Source organism: Polypterus senegalus, chromosome 8 (genome assembly GCF_016835505.1).
Source record: "Polypterus senegalus isolate Bchr_013 chromosome 8, ASM1683550v1, whole genome shotgun sequence".
In the NCBI taxonomy this organism is placed as follows: Eukaryota; Metazoa; Chordata; class Cladistia; order Polypteriformes; family Polypteridae; genus Polypterus; species Polypterus senegalus.
The window spans coordinates 167,637,184-167,653,552 of NC_053161.1; the positions used below are offsets into that span (position 1 = coordinate 167,637,184).

Below are 16,369 nucleotides of genomic sequence, written 5' to 3' on the forward strand. Positions count from 1 at the left end.
TTTAAACAGTTCGCCAAAATCAGTTCTATGTAAACGATACTGTTTTAAACGTTATTGTGTTTTCATCAGAAAACCCGGTTTCCACGTCTACCTGTATTAGTTTAAATGGCACTTTTACCACTCGCAATAGGGCGGATGCGCTGACGCATCGTGTCGACTTGGCAACACAGTGAATCCGGCGTCTATCTATACATGTGTATGACAGCCACAAACAAACGCAGCTCCTCCATTAACTCTGTTGGTTAAATAGGCTCCTATAAGCAGCCGGACACTAAGCCACCCAGCCTCTCACCAGCTCCAGTACACGACACCCGCTCGCTCAACTGTCACGTGAACTATAAAGGCATATGTGACGTCACCCAGAGCGACGGTGAAGCTACGCTTCTTCCGCCTCGAATTGAGAAGCACAATACGGAAGGAATACAGTTGTGAAATGAGGCAGGAGTGTGAATGAGTTCATAAAGAGCTTTCCAGCATCAAGAGACAGACAGTAAGTTAACTGGGTTTTGGGGACGCACTTTATGGATGTGTGGATATTCATTCGCTCTAATCAGAATTACTTTGCGCGACTTGAATGAGAGGCGAGCGGCGCGTTCGTGTCCATAAAGTCCACCGCCGAATTTTGCTTGACTAAATCCCAATGTGGTCACCTGCGTGCCTTTGCTGTTCATTAATATCTGCGGTTCACTTCACGTAGCCGAGTCCCATGTGTGCTTCAAAGCACCCAGACACACCGCCAGCTCTTATTCATTCATTTCCGGGTTTTTCTTTTGTCGTGTTTATCTCAAATCGCTGCACTCAAGGAGACTGCCATTTCATACGTACGGCGCATTGCTTTCTGCGTTTGTTTCTCCACGTCGTCCAGTTCTAAGTAATGATGGGCGGAGTGAAGCCTCACGAAGCATCAAAACGTTTGAAGCAATTGTGTCGGAAATCGTATCGAAGCTTCGAAGCATTTGACACTCACCTCTTTAGTGACACCTCCTGGCCATTTTCATTAACGTTACACAAACTCTTGATCCACTATATAAAATGCAAGAACGATAGCAAGAGATAAACAAAACAAGACGCCTCACTCATGGATCCCCGGCTCTTTCAATGAATATTTACTTTTGCACTTTATTATTATAATCGCTCCTGTTATTAGTATTATATTTAAACCTCATCTTTTCTTGAGATCACATTTAATAGCCTTAAATGTTTTCTTTGTTCTGACTTAATTAAAACGGACTAGACGGAAAATAAAGGTTTATCCCTGTACTTTGTCATGATATAGGTAGTAAGCACATTTGAGAAAGAAGAGGTGAAATCCTTAAATCACAGACGTTATTCGATCAAGTATTGAAATATTTCAATTCTTAATACTTTACAATATTTTGTGGAGCACAAACGTAACGAGTTTGCTACAAAGAAATGACGCCGTCAGTGGCTCAACTGACTAAGGTGGTTGCTTTTCAAATTCTGAGCGTAGTGTTAGCCCGAGTTCGATCCGAATTAAAGACTCATCAAAATTATTAATAAAAAAATGATCAGGAATGTAATCTTTATAACCAATTTGAACTAAATAAATTTTTATAGATACTTTGGAAGGATCATATAAGAGAGAAATGCGATGACTAATTGCGTAAGGCAGCTCATGTATTTACATTAATCCATCTTCTATTCATTGCCATTTGATGTCCATGAACTCCTCCATTGAATTATGTGATAACAAACCCACTGTGGTAGATCAGGTTGAATTTGCTCTGCTGCACCAAACATTTAAAGGTTTCAATCCGGAGCACATCAGAGAGGCTGAGAGTCATGGAAACATGATCAGTCACTGGCACACTGAGACACACACACACGGGACACTCCAATGTGAGCATTGCACGTATCAAGGTCGGCATTAAAGATCCTCTTGAGTGCTGAGGCAACAAAAAGCAGCGGGATAAACACATCTGGGCCTGCTGTTGAAGAAGCATTTGTTTTTAACAGCAGCATCCCTTCCTCGTGAACACATCTTTAAGGTTCGGACAGGCGATCAGTAAAACGTTATCTTAGTCACAGTACAGTGCAATAATAAAACATAAAACATATAGTTGTCCAGTCTGTATCATTCCTAAGCAATCTTCCAGTTCTAGACGTGCAATCCTAGTTACTAACACATTTACTGTGTAGCCCCCACCCCAGACTCAAAGTAAGAACAAATTCCACCTGATTAAACACGCCATCAACAACTACAATAACAGTTGAAATCGTCACTCAGATATATTTTTTTTTTGTTATAGACATAAAACAAGATGCCCATTTCCATTTGATATATCTTTACTAGTGTTCTCGCCTTGCTCGCTCTCGATCCACGGTGGAATTTGTTGTTAAATGAAAAAAAAAAAAAGAAAGACAGACTCTATTGGGAGACAATTCATAATGGGTGAACGTGGGATCCGAACCCACGCAAGCCTTATTATGGAGCGGCAACGCTACCGCTGCACCACTACTGTTTTTGGCAGAGTGGATGTATATAATGTATGTTTTTTTATGTATGTGTGTAATGAAGACGAAAACAATTGTATATAGATGTATACTATATGATGTACGTTCAGTGTTGCATGAGACGAAGAATGGATATTTATGAGAGTATTATAGTGAGAGATGTATTGTCGCCTGTATAACTAAAGCTCTTCTTTGCAGCATTATGCATTCTACAAATCGGCATTTGTGTGATATATAATTTATATTTTTATTTTTTATCACAAAGTATTATCGGGCACAATTATTTAAAATGTATTGATCATCCATAAACATTCATTTCACCTGGGAATTTTGTCGAGTTTATGAACTCTGTTGATGCCATATATACTTCAAGCGGGAGCTCGATGAATAATGATTCGAAGCACTAAGCCAACATACGCACTGGAATCGTCAAGCTTGGTTAGAAGCACTGAGCAGACATGCGCACTGGGATTGCATCATGAAAGGGCTTCAAAGCACCGAGCAGACATGCGCACTGGTTACTGAATCTTTGTGACATCTCAACACACTCAAAGGCATTGAGCTCTTTATTTTTGAGAGTCTATCTGACACTTAACTCTCTAGTTATATTTTGTAGTTCATATTGACATTACACACTTCAGTTGATATAGTTAAGTGACGGCCTTAAACTACAATTCAGGTAGTTGCTGAGAATCCATTGTTGTTCTTGTGGAATGCTGTGATTTCCTTTGTCTGATACATAGTGTCAAAGATATATTGTCGTATATCAACTTATATATATATATATATATATATAATATATTAGGTAAATCGTAAATCGCAACCTTTTTATGGAATGCTTAATTTTGTTCAAAACTGTACGTCATATAGTATACATCTATATATATAATTTCTTGCCTTCATTAAGAGAATGCAACAATGATACTCTCGTTTCAGTTAAACCAATTTAACGTGTATATGTCAAACAATATATTGTCTCCATCCGCCGCAGTAAGAACAGAGATAGTAGTTCAGTTGTGCGTAGCTCGTTAATTATCCCAGTTAGGTGGCTCAATGGTATTGCAACTGTCTCTCAGTAAAAACACCAGGGGTTTAGGTCATTGATCCTCCTCTTGTGAAAGGTTTTTTTTTTTCCTTTCAATTCCTCCATTTAACAAAAATTTCCAACTTGGACGGATAGCTGAGAGATTCGAGCTATCGAGGAAAGGTTGGGCCGCCGTAGTCGGCCAGGGGGTACACGTCCCTAATTATATTGTTTATCTGTAAAACGTAATAAGCTTCATATTTGTGTGTTTGGAGACCCTGGTGTCGTACTGAATTTGTATTGTAGAAAAACAAACTACTGTGCAGCATGCCTAAATGTGTCTTTTCGTTTCTGATCGCTATACGGCACTTCCAACTTGGGACAATTTGCTATAAACAGTTTCAGCCAATCAGCGCCTTCTAAACATGCAGAACGACAGTGTGAACCTTTATTGTTGCGGCGCAGCATCTTCGTTTCAGTCAGTCATTGTCCTGTTAGACTATTTACTGTTAAGTGCTGCTTGAGCTACTGTTTATAGTATAACAGGTAGCCTACATAGTTCTTAAATTGATATTGAAATGCACACACAAGTCTCCTAAATTATTTATTGAAATGCCTACGTTTACAGTGTCCGTTTTAGGAAGTCGTAGTTTTTACTTGTTCCCGTTATTAGGAATTATAATTTCTCAGTGTCACATATTATTCGTTACTACTCGCAAGTCCCGCATCATTCAGATTCAGTTTTATATTCTGTATATGCAAACTTTTAAAAGGAGCGTCAATTAAACTGACTATAGCAGACTTGTCATCTTCTTAAAATGACTTTATCGATTTGATGTTGACAGTTAATCATAAGGTCAAACATCAAGGAGGATTTGAGTTTGCATGGACTGCGCTGTTTCTTTTTTTTCATGACATCCCGTCAGTAGAGAGTGCGTCACGTTAACAAAGCATTCTGTCCTAAATGACAGCGCACACGCTTTTTTATATTTCCTAAAGGCCAATGTGTCTCAGTTTGCTCATTAATATATTTTGACAGTGTATTTTAGTGAGAATGATTATAAACATATTACCTGTGTTCATTTCCCATGTAGATACGTAACGTTTGGTGAGTATAAATAAAATGTAACAACACATATAATAGTTATGTTGCATTGTTTATGATTAACAAAACTCATCGTTTATCTGAAATGTTCTACTTACACAGTCGATTTATTCCACTTCTGAAGGTGTACATTGTCGGTATTCTCCATTGCATTTGCCCCCGAGTGTAACGTGTGGCAGACGAGCTCACGTAATGGGTGACAAGGCACATTCTCACCCTGATGCCCAGGCTCTTGACATGAATATTCCCACCTTGTGCTTTTTCTCATTTCTGCCAGTTTGCTATTATTATTGGACACGTATGTAGAGGAAATGTGTGTCTTATTTTATGTGTATGAAATGAAGGACGGTAAAGCCTTGAATGAAACTGAGTGTTGATGCTTTGGGTAACAAGACAGGTTAAGGATCAGGGAATGTTAAATGTGACAGTGAATGTGGGGGATTGTGGAACTGGAAGATGGCTTAAGAAAATAGAAACGACGAAAGCTTAGTCTTTCAATAACTCTATTTACATCAATGATTTACTCTGTTGTGTTGCAGTTCAGAAGATTACTTATTTACCCCCAGCGTAGCCTTCGATAAGATGTATTCACAAGGAAAGGATGTTGCTGACAAAGCCAGGTGCTTTTTTGATAGTTTGGTTCCAGATGTTCTTATCCAGCTGCTCCTTCTTGTCAGTTCTTGAGTGATCTTTATGTTCACCTCTGGATGAATTTGCAAAGTTTCTTTACAACGTTTTTGTCTCATTAATGCAGAAATCCAGAGGCTTTTTTCTAAAATTGCAGAAGACACTGTTGACTGCGCTGAAAGACTGTTGTGATTAGTTATGCAGCACACGCTTTTACTCGCATTGCTTTTTGGAAATCAATAATACAAATCAGCTACAGATCAGAGAATTACTGAATAGTAAAACGTTTAATGAGGAGTGTCTTGCACATATACTGGTGTAATGACCACATCGGCTTTAGTGAAGCATTTCTTAGCCTCACTGATATGATTGACATGGGGTAGAATAGACTCTGGATTGTTATAATATGTGCTACCTTACGCAAAATATGCTTATCAATTTGTTACAGATTCTAGGTGGACACGATTCCACACCAAGGAATAAGGTGCCCCATGTAAATCATTAATAATGTCTCCAAAATATAATTATTAACATACAGACAAGTACTACATAACTGTTTCATACAAAGTCCTTATTTTAACATATGCGAGCCCCAATTGGGATTGGAACTCGCGTCAGCACACCTTACCTTTACGCTTTGAGCCAGAGCAGTTCAGCAGACGAGTCAGTGAACAAATTGACTGCGCAAATATCAATGACGTCATTATGCTAGTGTGCCTCAAAATCACTTTTCGGCCGCATTTGAAACAGGCCTGGAAGCAGCGCTTCGAAAGCTCGACACAGTGTCGAAATGTCAGTATCGAGCGGCCCATCATTAGTTCTAAGGCAGTTGGTGAGTTGTTTTAATGACCGCACGGTCATCAGCAGTGAGGAGTCACTCGAACTTTACACGTCTGATTTGTTTTTGTTCAGTTCGCTTTTGTCTTTAACTGGAGTGCATGGTCGTTGAGAAGAGTCTCAGAGAATATGAGCTTAGAATGAAAACTGACATACGGCGCTACCGTGAAGTAAGTTGCCCATAGGAGTAGAAATTTACTGTTCATGACTGTCCATCAGTTATCTGTAGTTACATACAGTGGCCTCACAGCTGCTTAATCCAATGCAGACATCATACATTTACTTACATTCGTTGCTTGGATGGACACTCAACTCAGTGTCTTTTTTTTCTTTTATTTTAACTTGTATAAAATATAACAAACCTCCATATTTCAATGCTAAAGCCAAGCCAGCAATGCCTTGTAGTGAGTATTAGAGAAATTAATAGAGATTTGTGGTTTGTGTTACTGCCTTACAGTTCTAGCAGAATGAATTTGAATTGTGGTCTGTTTTTTTAAGACTGTATGCAGCTTTCATGTGTTCTGCTTTATTTTTATTTTCTCCACTTCTCAAAAGATGCCCAGGTTTAGTGGCCTGGCAAATCTAACTGCTTGGTGTGGGCATGGACTTGAATGTCAGTGTACCCTATGGTGGTCTATAGCTGGTTCCTGCACTATACAGGTATTCTTCCTAAATCCCACTAACTTCAGTTTGTGTTGTACTAAACCATGGTGGTGAGGTGAAAGCTAAGCTCCATTTGGTGACATCTGCGTGTAGTTTTATTATGCAGAGGCCACCCAGGCTGTATGGGTCACCCCTGGGCAAGACTCACTTTCATTTAATCGGTATATTTGTGAAGGTCAATAATGGGATGCTTTTCATCTGCCCCACTGCAACCATGATGGTTACCTATGGCAACTTGGTCCAGCTGGAGCACAAGTCTCCAGACAGTGGAGCGCTAAGGAAGAATGAGGCACCATGCCATGGTCACAATACCTGTAGGTACAGCTGTTTAATAAGGGTTTGTTAATGTGTTAATTTATTAAACCGTTTATGATGATGTGTGTTTGTGCGGAACATATACGTCCACAAGCTGATAAACTTAACATCTGGATTTGAGTTGTTAGGAATAGCAATAAAGTTCTGTTTTAGAAATTTTAATGTGAAGCCTTTAAACACTCATTAAGAGTTGTACCATTTAGCTGTCCTCCATCATCAAGCCCCCCTTGTTTAGAAAGTTTATTTTGTTAACCCTCTGCTGATGCTTAATGCTTATGTCATGCATGACTCTTGGTCTTCAAACTGTGAGGTCAAAATTGATGTTATTGCTGTGAACAAAATCGGTTGATGTTACAAAAGAATAAAATTAAGAGGGTGGGAGATGATTACAATAATTAATATTCCACAACATTGTTGGGTATCTTATTACACATGTTCACAGAGACTGCACATTTTAGTTCTCTTTAAATTAGGGATTACAATATTTAGAAATACTCATCTGTGTTTATTATTATGAAGTCCTTTCACTATATTCAGATTGTTCAGTGTAGCAGGACCACCACATCCTTAACATTTGTGTTGAGCAGCTCAGTTAAATGCAGGCTGCCGTCAGTTCACTAAATTGTGTATTTGGTTGCTTACATGGTACATAAGTCTCCATTACAGTGGTAGCAACCATGTATAATGTGAGCAGCTCTGCAGTTACCATACTGACAAAGATGTACAAACCGAAAATTCTTGAAAATGCCCTTCGCCTATTTGAATTATGAAATTTCTTTAATGCTGGCAGTTTAAATTCATGAGGTAGACACCATTGCATTTACTTTATTCGCTGCATTGATTCTATGGTACTGATCAGTTCAGTTCTTCCTGTTTTGTAGTTTCTGTAATGCACCATTTAATGGTGTCTGCTGTAGGAAATGTGAATCAATTCCTCAGTGAATTATCAGATTTGCTATTGTTTAACACTGGTAATTAATTAAAAGAATTAACAAGATGGCCGCAAAGGGACATCAAGTTAATGTAGGTGGAATGAGGGATCTCAGTTTCACTTTTCAACTGACATGCCAGAAATATGATAAGATATATAAAGTTTGTAATTGATGCTTATAAATTGGAAAAATTCTATATTTAACCTCTCACTGTCTCTGTTTTGATTCAGTGTAGTGTTAGATTATTTTCACTACTACCTCAGACACTTTTGCTGCAAAAAAGATACAATTTTTTCATAACATAAGCATAATAGAGAATGGATATGTAAATATTAATACATGTATATTAGCTGTGTGCGGTGTTTGGGACTAAAAAAACAACCTGAAGACCCCCAAGCAGTTTTACTATATTGGTGAACTTGCTAGGACAGGTCGTATCTTGTCCAAGACGGATGTGTAGTCGAGTGCAGCTGTGGGACAAATTGAGCAGGACATGGTGAAACCTGTCTTAGACAAGTATATGGTAGGTCATTGTGTGAATATCTAACATGCATGTACATCAAAGCTGAAGCTGAGTTTGTCTGCTTGGGTTGAATAAGAAGTGAGGTGCATGCAATCGCTGGAAAAAATGTAAAAGTCCATGAATGCGCCATCTCACCAAGTGGAAGTCACACCTGCAAGTCCATAGAATTCACACCAATGTCCGTGGCTGTTGTTGAGCATGAGCCGAGTGGACTGCTCCACACACACTTTCACAGACACACACACACGCACACACCTTTCATAGTGAGAACTGACGTGCATGCAAGCGTCATCTGTTGGCTGTAGTTAAGCGTGAGCAGAGCAGACTGCTCCATACATACACACACAATACAATACAATTTATTTTTGTATAGCCCAAAATCACACAGGAAGTGCCGCAATGGGCTTTAACAGGCCCTGCCTCTTGACAGCCCCCCAGCCTTGACTCTCTGAGAAGACAAGGAAGAACTCCCAAAAAACCTTGTAGGGAAAATGGAAGAAACCTTGGGAAAGGCAGTTCAAAGAGAGACCCCTTTCCAGATAGGTTGGGCGTGCAGTGGGTGTCAAAAGTAGGGGGTCAATACAATACGATACACAGAACAGAACAATTCCTTAAGACAGCATAATAAAATTTTAGAATTACGGTTTAACAGTAGATGATATGACATAATTAGGTTTGGATATTTTTAGAGTCCTGGAGACCTCATCCATCTAGCTGCCTCCCCATTTGGCCATGCCACGGCTGTAACGTTGCTCCATGAAAGGACCCTCTTTCCCATGATTCCTGTGATCCTCCATCAGGGATGACTTTACCATAGGCAGGCAAACAACTTGGCAGGGGGCGTGGCACCAATGCCACATTTGGGTACCGAGAAAGAAACAGAATAGGTGAGGGTTAGTATTCAAATATAATTATCATGTTACTTATGTTTAGTGCTAATGACTAACAACAGAGATGCAGTATGTACAGTTAATCAGCAGCTCTAGTCAGGGTGTGCTAAACTGAAGTAGTGAGTCTTCAGCCGGGATTTAAAGGCTGAGACCGAGGGGGCATCTCTTATGGAAGCAGGAAGACCATTCCACAGTTTAGGGGCCCTGTAACTAAAAGCTCGACCTCCCACTGTTATTTTATTAATCCTTGGAATCCTAAGCAGACCGGCATCTTGAGATCTTAATGTGCTCAGGTTTGTAAGTCATGATAAGTTCAGACAAGTAAGCGGACCTTGGCCATTTAATGCTTTATATGTTAAAAGGAGGATTTTGAAATCTGCCCTAAACTTAACTGGGAGCCAGTGTAAAGATTTAAGAACTGGGGTTATGTGTTCATATTTTCTTGTTCTTGTAATAATTCTTGCAGCCATTTTGGATTAACTGGAGGCTGTATAGAGAACAGTTTGAACAGCCAGTGAACACCGCATTGCAGTAGTCAATCCTACTAGAGATAAATGCATGAATTAATTTCTCACAATCCTGTTTATTTAGAAAGCCTTAATTTCCTAACATTTTTAAGATGGAAAAACATGTTTTGGACGACTTTGTAATATGCGCTTTAAATGACATGCTAGAGTCAAAGATAACTCCTAGATTGCGGCTGATTCAGTAAAATTAATTGGGATTCCAACTGAGTTAAATGATGACAAAATATTGCTGTGATCAGCGTCATTCCCTCCAACAATTAACATCTCTGTTTTATCTGTATTTAAAGACAAGTAGTTCTCATTCATCCATTCCTTTAATTCACTAACACAACTAATTAAAGACAACATCGGAGAAACTTCATTTGATTTAAATGAAAGGTATAACTGGGTGTCATCTGCATACGAGTGAAAATTAACATTATGTTTCCTAATGAGAGATCCCAGTGGAAGCATGTAAAGTGAAAACAGTAAAGGTCCCAGTACTGAGCCCTGGGACACCATATTGAACTTCTGTGTATAATGATGGAGTACTGTCAGCACATTTCTGTACATACTGGAATCGATTTGATAAATAAGAACTGAACCAAGCGAGCACGGGCCTGTAAGCCCAACATCGCTTTCTAGCCTGTGCAGTAAAATAGAATGGTCAATGGTGTCAAATGCTGCACTTAAGTCCAACAACATAATTACAGTGGAATTTCCTTCATCAGAGGATATCAGAATGTCATTTACAACCCGTGTTAGTGCGTTTCTGTACTATGACCAGTGCGAAAGCCAGACTGGAATTTCTCAAATAAATTGTAATGCGTAAGGTGTGACTGAAGCTGACTGGCGACTACTTTTCTAGTATTTTAGAGAGAAATGGTAAATTTGAAATAGGCCTATAGTTATTTAGTATGTGTGGGTCTAGGTCTGACTTTTTAAGTAAAGGTTTAATGACTGACACTTTTAGTGCATCAGGTACTGTGCCATGCAGTAATGAACTATTGATAATGTTAGAATAGGCTGCAAGAACATCCATTGCACTTTTACTAGTTTTGTTGGCACTGGATCTAGGGAACAAGTAGTGGGCTTCATTTTAGTAATTAAAGTTAAGACTTCCTGCTCAGTTACAGGATTAAAATTATTAAAGTGCTGAATGCAATGTGCAGGGTCTGCTAAGCTAGTATTTGGTTTGTACTGTGATGCTGAGATCTGGGATCTTATATTTTTAATTTTCTCATTGAAGAAGTTCATAAAGTCTGTACTGCTAATATCTGTTGGTATTTTGCACTGTTGATCTGAATTCCCATTTGTTAATTTAGCCACTGCTCTAAAAGTACCCTAGGATTTTTATTATTGCTATCTATTAATGTAGAATAGTATTCTGAGCGAGCTTTAAAGAGGGCTTTTTATATTTATTAACACTCTCTGTCCATGCAATTTGAAAGACATGTAGCTTTGTTGTTCTCCATCTGGCTCCAGTTTTCGACACTCTAATTTAAGAGCTCGAGTATTTTCATTAAACCAGGGAGAGTTTCTATGTGCTTTGATCACTTTTGTTTTTAGGGGAGCCACTGTGTCCAGAGCATCTCTCAAGGTCACATTATAATGTGATGTTAGCTGATCTAAATTGTTTTCCACGTTTACATTTGATGTTAACTGATCTAAATGGTTTTCCACAATTACACTCGACTTACTCAAGGTATCTATAAATTTTGAAGCAGAATTACAATCTAGATGTCGCACTGTCTTTGTTTTAATCTGTGAGTGCTGGCATGGGCAGAACTAAATCAAATGTAATTAAGAAGTGATCGGAAATAACTACATTTAATGGAGTAATATTTAAATTTTGAATTTCAACTTTGTAAGTTATAATTAAATCTAATGTATGGTTATGATTATGAGTTGGACCTTTGACAATCTGACAAAATCCTACTGAATTTAACAAATAAGTAAAACATTTGCTAAAAGTGTCAGTTTCCACATCAATGTGTACATTAAAATCCCCATCAGAACTACGTGATCATAATTTATAGCCAAATCAGACAGAAGGTTGCTAAATTCAGTCATGAACAATGAATATGGCCCTGGTGGTCTGTAGACTAGCACTATAATTGTGTTGGAATCTGTTTTAATATTTAAAATGAATGCCTCAAAGGATGTAAAGTTGCCTAAATTTTTAGGAGTGATTTGCATTTTGTTACAATGAATTATTCCAAGGCCTCCTCCTCGACCAGAATCTCTAGACTTATGAAGGAACGAGTATCCATCTGGTGACGCTCAGCTAGGGAACAGTGTCACATTTACTAAGCCAGGTTTCAGTAAGAAGACACAGATCAGATTTTGTACTTAATATATATCATTTACCAAAACAGCTTTAGTGCCAAGAGAGCGAATGTTCAATAAACAGCATTTAAAACTGCATGGTTCTTTCTGAACTGCTGATATATTTTTGTTTTAATTTGAATTAAATTTCTATTACAGATGCCCCTGGTGGAGTGTCTGGTTTTATCCCTTGGTCTAATTATACACCTTATTTTTGGTTATCAATTAATTTATGGTTTGTATCAAGACTAAATTTACTGGATGCCCCACAACAGGGATTATGGGTAACAGCTTCAGGAAAATAACAGGTGGGATAAACAACAGCCTGTGATTTAAGATCACATGACTGCGGCCTGGATGGTGCTCTAATCAGTCAACCAGGCAGTTTTGCTGCCATATTTTGGGATAATACATAAGATCCCTCCAGTTAGGATGAAGACCATCTCTTCTGAAAAATCCAGGCCTTTCCCAAAAATCATCCCAATTGTTCACAAATGCTATGCTTTTATTTGCACACCAGGTTTCTAGCCAGCAGTGAAAGGAATGCAATCTGCTATAAATCACATCCCCTCTATATAATCTTGGTAAGGGACCAGATACAATTAAATTCTGACATTTTGTTTTAGCTTTGGTGCATAGAGAGATGAAGTTCTGCTTTAATACCTCAGATTGCTGTAAATAAATATCATTAGTGCTGACATGCAGCAATAAGGTAGATACTTCATCGGCGACACGGTCCAATGCGGCCTCTATGCCAGAAATCTTGGCCCCTGCGAGGCACTTAACATTAACTGCTGGTTTAACATAGTTTGGAATTCTAACATTCCGCACTATGGAATCGCCAATTATGAGCACTTTATTATTCTCAGTTTCCACAGGCGCGCTGCGGAGAGCTGAGAATCTGTTCTGGGTCCGAATTGGTGACCTGGGTGCCGGGGACTACATTTTGGATTCTTAGACCCCCGTCTTACTGTTACCCACTCGACCTGTGGCTGAATTGGTGCTGCTGATTTCGGCCTCGCACTGACTACAGTGGGACCTGGAGAGACTGAAGCCGAATCAGATGTAGCTGAATTGTCTAAACAAACCGAGTCGATCCAATTTTCGGTTTGCCTAATCACTATCAGATTCCTAACACGGTCCTCCAATTCGTGTATTTTCCCGACCAACTCTAAATTAACTAAACACTTTTGGCAGGTGAAACTATGTACACTGTCGGCCGGAAAACCTGAACTGTACATATTGCAGGACACACAACATATAAAGAGCAGATAGAACTTACTTTAAGTGTTGAAGTCATCTTTGCCGTTTTTATAGGTGCTTCGGCACTTTCCGTGTTCAGCTGAACACACAGGTTTTTTGTTTATATATATTTAATATGTATAGACGATGGCCAATGACAAAACACAGAACTGAAAATGACGTCGTTTTACTTTAACTTTTTCTCTTCATTACAAAAAAACGCACCTAACTTATAAATTCTGATCTTTCGTTTCATGTGGTTAAGATCGATACATTCTTTAGCTTGGTGTAAAGCATCTGTTGCCTGCACGGTGGCATTCATCTGCTCACCGGCCGATTATACTGCCTTACAAGCCCTACAGATTTTGAATGCTAGAGTGAGATGCTGCTCTACACTTTCCTGCTGAGTTAAGAGAGAAACGTTTAACAAAAAGAAATGGACCTTGACAAGGTTACTACCTTTCAGTTATGGTGACATCAATACCATAAACCATTTGCTGCTTTGTTCTGTCAGTTAAATTACAGTTAGTAGTTCTGGAAGTCCAAGCAGGTGTACTTATAGTTTGAGGTGAACGAGGCTTTGTTCCTCTCATGATTGGCTTTCTTCAAACAAGTGGCAAGATCTTCAGTGTACTTTTGTTTTGGGAGCTTGCCTCCTTTTTCGCCTTGGTCAAAGCTGTCGTTTGCAGGTGGTACTGCAGTTTTTTTTTAGGTTTAACACACCATGTCAACTCTCTTGTTGCTCACAAAGTCATGTCTTCTGACCAACTGGTGATTAGTTAGTTGCTGCATCAAGCAAGATGAATGTGTGACCTTTAAAATACCATCCCAGCTTGTGCACCAGCTATTCTTCAGCACAGTTTGAACTAATGTCACCCTCATCCAACTCCAATGCAGACAAGTCTTCCACTTTTCCAATCCAGCACAATTGCTCCTCGGAGTAAAGCAAATGCTCCAACCTCTGTTATGGCCACACCCTATAAGTTGTGGTAAGCCAAAGTTCTGGCCAGATCGAGAGCTGTAAGCTTGATGAGATGATCTGGGTCGTAAGAGGGGTTTTAAATAATGAATAGAGGTCTTGCCATTGTTTGTTTTTTTTTTTTTGGGTGCACAAAAGCCCATCCTCTTGACAAACCATTGTTACTGTTACAAGTTCTGTCCATACGTATAACTCCTCCTTGATTTACAATCCTTTGCTTGAATTTCAGTGTCCAACTTGTGCCCCTGAAAGATCTCTTTGGCTGTTTCATGGTCTGCTGTCGATTATATTACTGGGTAAGGTATGCAGGTTTCCTTCCGGTGAGGGCCCCGGCCATGAAAACTGAGACTTTTTACCTGGCAGACAGGATTTGTGTTCTAGCATAGCAAAAAATGGATGCTGTCAGTCTGTCCAACACTGCTGCTGACAAGGTTATCCAAAATAAAAACTGGTTGAGTGTCGCACCATGCACTGGCCATTATGTGCTGTACTACAGCTGTCCCACGCTATTCATAATCTGTCTAGCTATAAATATGTTTTTACAACTCTTCCGTATTTACATCTGATAACCTACCTGCCCGTGAAGACCTTTAAATTGCCGGACAGTCCCGAGGATGTGGACCAGACCTCAGTCAGAGGTCAGTGTTTAAATGTTGTGTTTTTTGCTTTTTCTTTACTACTTTATTAAATGTAGCTGCATTACACTATATCTTATTATACTAGGACTACGCTACCCTGTAACAACTTAGTTCAGGGCCAGGGGATGCCCAAATCAAAACATGGACTCATGTCACTGGCTGTTTTTATTGCTAAGAACTGGTTTAAAGTTTCATAATAAAACCTGAACCACCACCTCATCAGCATTGTTTACTAGTCAAACAAAGTACAAGTTGAATCAAATTTTGCTCACCCATGCCCCTTCATGCTCCGTGGCAACCACTTTGCATTTCTACCACATGCATTGTGAAGGGGCGGGCTGAAAGCACCCCAAGGAGATGCAGTCGCTCCTCTGACACCCCCTCTTAAATGGTGATACAATGGGAAACGCATACAGCTCGACCAGCTGCTGGCTTGCTGCTGCTGCTGCCATGCTGATGGATCTGCAAGTTGCGCGGCGCAATTCTGTCATATCATCTGTGTCCATATATTCGATCTCTTTTTCGCTTTTACCTTTTCGTCAATATTGCATTGAATTTTGATTCCGTGTTTGGAATTACATCATGACAACTCAATGTATAACTGCCCGTAAGTGAATATCGTTTCTTTCTCTCTACAAGAAATGTGTCTGACATAACCACACAGGACTTTTTCAAATCTCTTTGCATAAGCTGTTGTCTCGCGGGGCTTTCGGCCCTGGATGTGGTTACATCGCTGGGCACGAAGACTCGTCTCGCGGGACGTGAAAGTGTCTCTGAGACAATCACGTCTTGTCTCCTTCCAAGATTTTTTTTTAATAATAGAGAGATAACTCATTATAAATGTTGAAAGGAAAAAATTAAAATGTATTGTGAGTTACAATTTAAAAAGCACACAAAAATCTACCAGTAAAAAAAACCCTACAGACCAAAGCCACTGCTAGCAATAAAGAGAAAACCCGTCACTGTGTGAGAAGCATTTTGTGGATTGAATATCAAGCAGGGCCAAGATTTACCAAAATGGTCATGGCACAAGCTTTAATCCCAATCAGCCAGACTCCTTCACTACTACAAAGTAAAACCAAAACCATAAAATCCACTTAAAAACCAAAACCAGCTAAGATGTTTACCTTGCCTGCCTCTCTTGGTGACTACACAGGGTGGTTATGGCCCAGTAAAGTGATCACCTTCTGACAAGAACATTTTAAAAAAGGGAAAGAAAAAAAAAGAAAACAAAAACATTGCCGTCACAAGTGACACTTCAGCTCAAGATTATCCCTGTGTGTCC

At 39.3% G+C, this 16,369-nt stretch overlaps 1 protein-coding gene across 6 annotated transcripts in view; it reads left to right on the top strand.

Moving 5' to 3' along the window:
- The first annotated feature begins 377 nt into the window (after positions 1-377).
- LOC120534447 (gastrula zinc finger protein XlCGF26.1-like) overlaps positions 378-16,369 on the top strand; it is a 63,474-nt gene continuing 47,482 nt past the window's right edge. For all 6 annotated transcript variants that reach the window (XR_005634749.1, XR_005634750.1, XR_005634751.1 and 3 more), the window contains exon 1: positions 378-490. The gene's annotated coding sequence lies outside the window, so the exon portion shown is untranslated. The remainder of the gene's footprint in view (positions 491-16,369) is intronic.